Source organism: Bactrocera neohumeralis, chromosome 4 (genome assembly GCF_024586455.1).
Source record: "Bactrocera neohumeralis isolate Rockhampton chromosome 4, APGP_CSIRO_Bneo_wtdbg2-racon-allhic-juicebox.fasta_v2, whole genome shotgun sequence".
Classification (NCBI taxonomy): Eukaryota; Metazoa; Arthropoda; class Insecta; order Diptera; family Tephritidae; genus Bactrocera; species Bactrocera neohumeralis.
The window spans coordinates 51,716,562-51,724,713 of NC_065921.1; positions in this window are offsets into that span (position 1 = coordinate 51,716,562).

Consider the following 8,152-nt stretch of genomic DNA (forward strand, 5'->3'; position numbering starts at 1 on the left):
ACCTCGCTTTGATGCGGATTGTGGCTAGACGTTCATTCACCGGAGTGAATGATAGTACTCGGCGACGGAGTCTCTCTCCCACCACGAATCCCACACCAAACTTGCGCTCCTTTATATGGCCACTGTAGTAAATGTCACAAGGACCTACTCGTCTATGTCCTTGTCCCGTCCATCGCATTTCTTGGACGGCGGTGATGTCAGACTTTATTTTCACGAGGACATCAACCAGCTGGGCAGCGGCACCTTCCCAATTAAGGGACCGGACATTCCAGGTGCATGCCCTTAAATCGTAGTCCTTATTTCGTTTGCCGTGGTCGTCATCAAAAGGGGGGTCTCTCATCCGAGGCTGGTTGTTACTGTTCATTGGGGTAGGCTTTTTACGTGGCGGGTCCCAAACCCAGCGCACAACCCTATGCATGGGATGTTTCGCCTTCTCACTTTAGCTCACCTTCGAACGGATGTTCTTAGGCTAACCAGAGGATACTTGGTCAAAGACCGGAAGTCGTGAGCTGCTTGAGTCATATGTAAAAGAATCGTTTCTGGCCACTCCCAAGTGAATGGCGATCAGAGAACTTTCCTCACTTGCGTGAACTTCTACACATGACCCCATCCTTCAAATTACATACATAATATTACAAACATATGTTCAACATTTTCAGGTTCTGCGGTCAGATATAAACCAGTTTTAACCAATATTAAAATTTTGTTTCACTCATGTTCCATTTAATTTCGTGTTTCATTCATACCACTTGAAATTTCCGAAAATGTTGTTACGTTATTTTGCATTTCAGGTGACGATATGTATATTTAATTACACTGTACACATTCAAATATCTCCAAAATTTACACTAATTGTGTATTTTTTAAGAAAATAAATATACTTTAAAAACTACTTTGCACATTCAAACTTTCAAGAGATTTGTGTGTTCACATTTATGACAAATAGTAGTGTTGCCATACTTTGTGTACTGAAAAAATAATCAACAATTTTTCTGTTTCATCTTTAGAGATATACATAAATGATTCAAAATTAACTATTGTTTCATATATGTATGTATGTACATATATGGATTATACACCATATATTATTTAAAAAACAAATATTATTATATGTACAATACTTAGTAAATACCGGTTGTATATTACCAACGAGGTTCTTCAACATATCGCTGATCTTAGCCCAGCATAAGAACATTCAAGCCACCTGGCTGTCTCTGGATCGAAAAACTACCAACCAGATCAATCATATTGTGATAGTCGGAAGACACGTCTCCAGTCTTTTAGATGTGCGTGCGCTCCGAGGTCCTAACATCGACTCGGACCATTATCTTGTTGCAGCCAAGATTCGCACCCGCCTCTGTGCAGCAAAAAACGCACGCCAACACACACAAGGAAGGTTTGACGTCGAGAAGATGCAATCGCAACAGACAGCTGAACGATTCTCTACTCGGCTTGCACTCCTGCTCTCTGAGAGCACTCGTCAACAACTCGGTATAAGGGAAATGTGGGACGGCATTTCAAACTCCTTACGTACAGCTGCAACCGAAACCATTGGTTTTCGGAAAGTGCAAAAGAATAGCTGGTACGACGAGGAGTGCCGTGTCGCAACGGAGAGAAAACAGACTGCCTACCTCGCAACGTTACGATCGACCACTACACGTGCGGGATGGGATAGATACCGAGAGTTGAAGAGGGAAGCGAGACGCATTTGCAGACAGAAAAAGAAAGAGGACGAAATGCGTGAGTATGAAGAGCTTGATAAGCTGGCCGAATGCTCGAAAATTCTATGAAAAAATGCGGCGGCTTACAGAAGGTTTCAAGACCGGAGCATACTCTTGTAGAACCCCCAAAGGTGATCTAGTCACCGATGCCCAGAGCATACTCACATTATGGAGGGAACACTTCTCCAGCCTGCTGAATGGCAGTGAAGGCACAACGCTAGGAGGAGGCGAACCCGATTCCCCAATCGATGACGATGGAGCAGAAGTTCCATTGCCCGACTATGAAGAAGTTCGAATAGCAATTACCCGCCTGAAGAACAACAAAGCAGCGGGCGCATGGAGCTATTCAAACACGGCGGCGAAAAACTGATAAGGAGCATGCATCAGCTTCTTTGTAAAATATGGTCGGATGAAAGCATGCCCAACGATTGGAATTTAAGTGGGATAAGCCTCCTCAACATCGCATATAAGATTCTGTCGAACGTATTGTGTGAAAGATTAAAGCCCACCGTCAACAAACTGATTGCACCTTATCAGTGTGGCTTTAGACCTGGCAAATCAACAACCGACCAAATATTCACCATGCGCCAAATCTTGGAAAAGACCCGTGAAAGGAGAATCGACACACACCATCTCTTCGTCGATTTCAAAGCTGCTTTCGACAGCACGAAAAGTAGCTGCCTTTATGCCGTATGGTATCCCCGCAAAACTAATACGGCTGTGTAAACTGACGTTGAGCAACACGAAAAGCTCCCGACTCCCTATCGTGCGACTTCTTCAACCTGCTTCTGGAGAAAATAATTCGAGCTGCGGAGCTTAATCGAGCAGGTACAATCTTTTATAAGAGTGCACAGCTGCTGACGTATGTCGATGAAACTGATCATCAGCCTCAACACCCGCGCCGTTAATTTTGCTTTCTCCAGGTTGGACAAAGAAGCAAAGCAAATGGGTCTGGCAGTGAACGAGGGCAAGACGAAATATCTCCTGTCATCAAACAAACAGTCGTCGTACTCGCGACTTGGCTCTCACGTCACTGTTTACGGTCATAACTTTGAGGTTGTAGATAGTTTCGTATATTTGGGAACCAGTGAAAACACCACCAACAATGTCAGTCTGGAAATCCAACGCAGGATTGCTCTTTCCAACAGGTGCTACTTCGGACTGAGTAGGCAATTGAGAAGTAAAGTCCTCTCTCGACGAACAAAAGTCAAACTATATAAGTCACTCATAATTCCCGTCCTGCTATATGGTGCAGAGGCCTGGACGATGACAACAACTGATGAGTCGACGTTGCGAGTTTTCGAGAGAAAAGTTCTGCGAAAGATTTATGGTCCTTTGCGCGTTGGCCACGGCGAATATCGCATTCGATGAAAAGATGAGCTGTACGAGATATACGACGACATCGACATAATTCAGCGAATTAAAAGACAGCGGCTACGCTGGCTAGGTCGTGTTGTCCGGATGGACGAAAATACTCCAGCTCTGAAAGTATTCGACGAAGTACCCGCCGGGGGAAGCAGAGAAAGAGGAAAACCTCCACTCCGTTGGAAAGTCCAGGTGGAGAAAGCTTCGCTTGGAATATCCAATTGGCGCCACGTAGCGAAAAGAAGAAACGACTGGCGCGCTGTTGTTAACTCGGCTATAATCGCGTAAGCGGTGTCTACGCTAATTAAGAAGAAGAAGAATAATATATGGATGAAAAAAATGTATGTGGAAAATAAAAAAAGTAGAAATATATATATATATATATATATATATACAGCCATGGACATATAAATAGCACACATCTCAATCCCATATTAATTATAATTTCTTTAATCCTAAAGTAGCTGAAAAATAAAAATTTGGTATGTATCTACTTTTCACCGTTATGAGGCTCATTTCCCTACACAAAAATAGTGTTTATTTTCTATTAAATTTTGTACGCGACATTTTTATTGCGTATAGTGTTGATTTGAGGTGGACACATAAATAGCACACTTTTAAGTTCGTAGTTTTTTTTTTTGAATTTAGTGTGAGGTTCTCGCATGTTTTTATTTTGAACCTGCGAATATATAATTATTTCATCGATATTTCATTAAAATGAGAAGGAGAAAGCATTCCACGCCGGAAAAGAGAGTCCTTATGTTAAATGTGAGCAAAAAATGAAAAGTTCCTGCCAAAATTGCTGAAAAAAATACATTGCTCTCCAAAAATGTTTTAAAATACTCTTTATGCAACAAAACAGACCCACCTTGTGTCAATAAAAAGATACCAAGAAAACCAGGACCACGTAAAACCGATATTAGTGTTGGAAAAGGAAAGCGGTTCCTTTTAAGTCAGCCAGAGGAATTATGATCGAAGTTAATGACGAATATGGTGTGGACGTGTCCAGAAAGCTTGACGGAGACGACTCAACGCATCTCAACTTTTTGGACAAATTACCAGTAAGAAACCACTCCTGTCAAAACACCACATCAAAATTCGACAGGCATTTGGAAAAGGCCTACAGAGCCAACAGCACAATTTTGGAAGAACGTGGTTTTGAGCGAGAAAACCAAGATAAATAGGAAGGTTCCAGTTGGAAAAACAATTGTACGTCGTTCAAAAGGTCAATCCCTTAAACCTAGGTGTACCAAAGAAACCATTAAGCACGGCGGTAGAACTATCATGGCCTGGGGCGTGTTTTCATGGCATGGTATCGTGCCAATTGTTCGAATAAATGGTAAAATGGACCAGTTTTAGTATTTGGATATACTGAAAAATAAAATGGAGCCATTTGTATTTCAATCCATGCCCATAAACTGGACATTTATGCAAGACAATGATCCGAAGCACACCGCAAAGGTTGGTTAAATGAGCCTGTGCGTCCCTCCTCTAAATAAAACCTAGCTACACCCCACACATACACACCACACTACACACATCAACTCAACACATCGGCATCAGGCGCACCATCCGTTTCATCCCATACTCAACACACCACACGCATGATGCCAGGCTCCTTTTCTATTACGATCCGCGCGCATATACGGTTCTCCAGTCAGCTACAAGCTCATTTTTTCCCGCTTTTCCAATTCGGTATACAGCAAAGTCGTCGCCAAAGCAAAGGTGAGTTGCCGCGAGTTTTGATAACTAACTTTTCTATGGTCCTTCGAGCCGTACCGGACGGCACTTGTGAAAAAAACATAAAATCTTTAAAAAATAAAAAAAATTCGGTGACTGTAACGCGGTAACCAAATTATAAAAAACAAGTGGTGACGTGACACAGTTAACAAAAAAAAACGGTGGTGGTGGCATACATACATAGTTTAAACAAGACCCGTTGGTGCTAACATTAAAAAAAAAAAAAAAAAAACAATATATATATATATATATATATATATATATACTAATATGTATGTTAGGGTGTGCCATTTTGAGGTAACCTTGTTTTTCAACTGAAAAACAGGCTCAAAACTTTCGAAATGTGTAAAACACAAGTCACTCAAAAGAGGAGCTCTTAATATTAATATTAAGAGGTGCCTCTTTCAAATTTTCTGTTTTCCATATAAATTACATGGAAAAAAATCATTTTTTTTTGTGGTGGTTATTGTGCGGAGGTTATTTATGTGCACGCGATGGCTGCCAGTAGGGATGGTAAACTCGATTCCGATTCTACTCGAAAATCGAGTTTACTCGTAAAATGATCGATTTTTCAGAATCGATCTTCAGTAGTCGAAGTCCATTAAGAATCGATTCTTGACATTCGAAAAATCGATTATTTTACTAGAAAACTCGATTCTCGAGTAGAATCCGAATCGAGTTTACCATCCCAACTGGCAGCCATCGCGTGCACATATGTACCTCCGCAGAATAACCACCACAAAAAAAAAAGATTTTTTTTCCATGTAATTTATATGGAAAACAGAAAATTTGAAAGAGGCACCTCTAATATTAATTTTAAGAGCTCATCTTTTGAGTGACTTTTTTTTTACACATTTCGAAAGTTTTGAGCCTGTTTTTCAGTTGAAAAAAAAGGTTGCCCCAAAATGGCACACCCTAACATACACACCCTAATGTATATACATATACATATGTACATACATAACTATGTACATTACGTGTGCAAAGTGCTGTAACAAAACTACCGAAGTGTGGTGGCAAAAGTGCAGTGATCAAATAACATATACATACAATACACATATGTATGTAAAGAGTTAGTGGTTTCAAATCTAACCTACAAGCGAAAAAAAAAAAACGAAACCCTAAAAAAGTGTGGTGACAAAAAGTGCAGTGAAGAGAGAGAAAGCAGAGTAAAAGAATAATTACACCTGCGATATACATACATATGTACATAGAAAGTGATAGTGCAGTGACATAACCTACGAACAAAAGGAGAAAAAGTCATAAAAAAACACGAGCACAGCTACAGCGCCAGCAACAAAAGGACAGGAGAAACACGAAAAGGTAGGACAGGCACAAGCACAGACAGGCGACAGCACAGGCAACGCACAAGCACAGGCACACGCACAAGGCCCACACATACATACACACACGTAAACTCATACTATCCCCAAAAGCCCCTGGAGGAAAGCAAAGTGAGTGTATCGTTCCTTTCAATGTTTATATTATACACATGTACCTATGTATGTATGATTTAATTTCACAAAATTAAATTTACGGCTTGACCAAAATTCCGGTCAAAAAAGTAGTGAGAACCGTTACCAAGCTGTTTTCGGTATTCGGTTTATTTTCCGGTAGAAACCGAGAAACCGCAAACAAAGCAGTTTGGTACTGCATATAGCGGATTATTGATTGCCGCTAAATACTTACCGTTGTGTTATAACACAGAAACTATTCCCAAAAAACAATAAAGTATTCAAGTATTTACTTGCAGAATTTTCCAGCAATACCCCTTATACTTAATCAAGTATAAGCAGGATTGCTTAAAATAAGCTGCGGCAATCATAAGAAAAAAAAGATATGCGCAAATAAAATTACATATATTTCATACATACATACATACTTATATGTCACTTATACCACTATAACATACGAAGAGCATAACTTGCTCTTTCTCTCAAATCAATATATTTCAAATACATATACATATATACATGCATACATATGTATATCTACAATTAAAAATTATTAAACTCTCCTTTCGCGGCTTCTTACCACTGCGAACATATGTATATACATATACATGTATAAGTATATGCGGCGCAATATAAATATATATACATATATGTGACCTGGTCTACGAAAAGGGAGCTAACGTGCGAAAACTAGTTTTCTGGGAAACAGCTGTTAAAAATAAACAACTCGTTTCGTCAGTTTCTCGTTATCTCATTAATTGTTCTCCTTTCCAGAGGCTTCAAGGACGTCCAGTAAGTGCTGTTTTTGGTCGGAATATTATTATAGTTCATCGTGTAAGTTGCTAGTGTGGAATATTTAAAAAAGTAACACTGAAGAAGTGAACTTTACTCTAATACCGCGCAGCTGCTGTTGTCTTGTTTTCATTCGTCTCTCTTTCCGGATGTTCTGTTATCACATTTGTGTAAGTGTTTCTGTTGATTATCGTCTTCGCATTTCGCATGAAATGAAACATGAGTGTTGATGAGGAGTTCAGTGCCGTATACGGACAATATTTCCATGAAAAGGATGATGAAAACAATGAAGAGAGCGATTATGATGAAGACGAAGTATGTGTATCTCAGGCAGAAGATGATACCGAACAAACTTTTGTTAAGATTAAGATAAGATAAGACAACAAAGAAAAATACATAAACTACTCAGCATTATTATTTTTGGCCCATAATACGTTTTTCTAGTGTATAATCATGTCTTTATAGCTTATAATTCAATGTATTTTGTTCGTTACAAAAAAATTATATTTTTTCGTATTTTTACTCTTCTTTCTCTACATTTTTGGGAACTTTCAAACTAGTTATGACTTTTTGGATGCTATCACGTGAAAAAGCATCTTATCTTCCATCCGAATCAACTAAAAAGTGAAAATTGATTTTTTGACATCTAAGCCCCCTTTCCGTAGACCAGGTCCCATATAGAAAAACGAGTGAACTTGAGAAAATTACCTGCGGTCGGTTAATTGTCTTTTCGGTGTGTTTCGTACAAACATTTATACATATATATACACGCGTATATATATATGTATATATGCACATACGGGCGCATATAAATATAATCAAAATATACTGGACAAATACCCAATCGACATTGGGTACAAATTATATAACAATAAATATAACAAAAAGGATTTTTATAAAATACAAAATTTGTACATACATAAGTATTGTCGCATATGTAGATACGCTCACTGCTTCAAAGTCCACATTGGCATATATTCCGCGATACCCTTTGATTTTCGTCTAACAAAACCAAGCAAGATTGCGTATAAAATATATTCAAAGTCCATATTGGCATATTTCCCGCAATACCCCTTGATT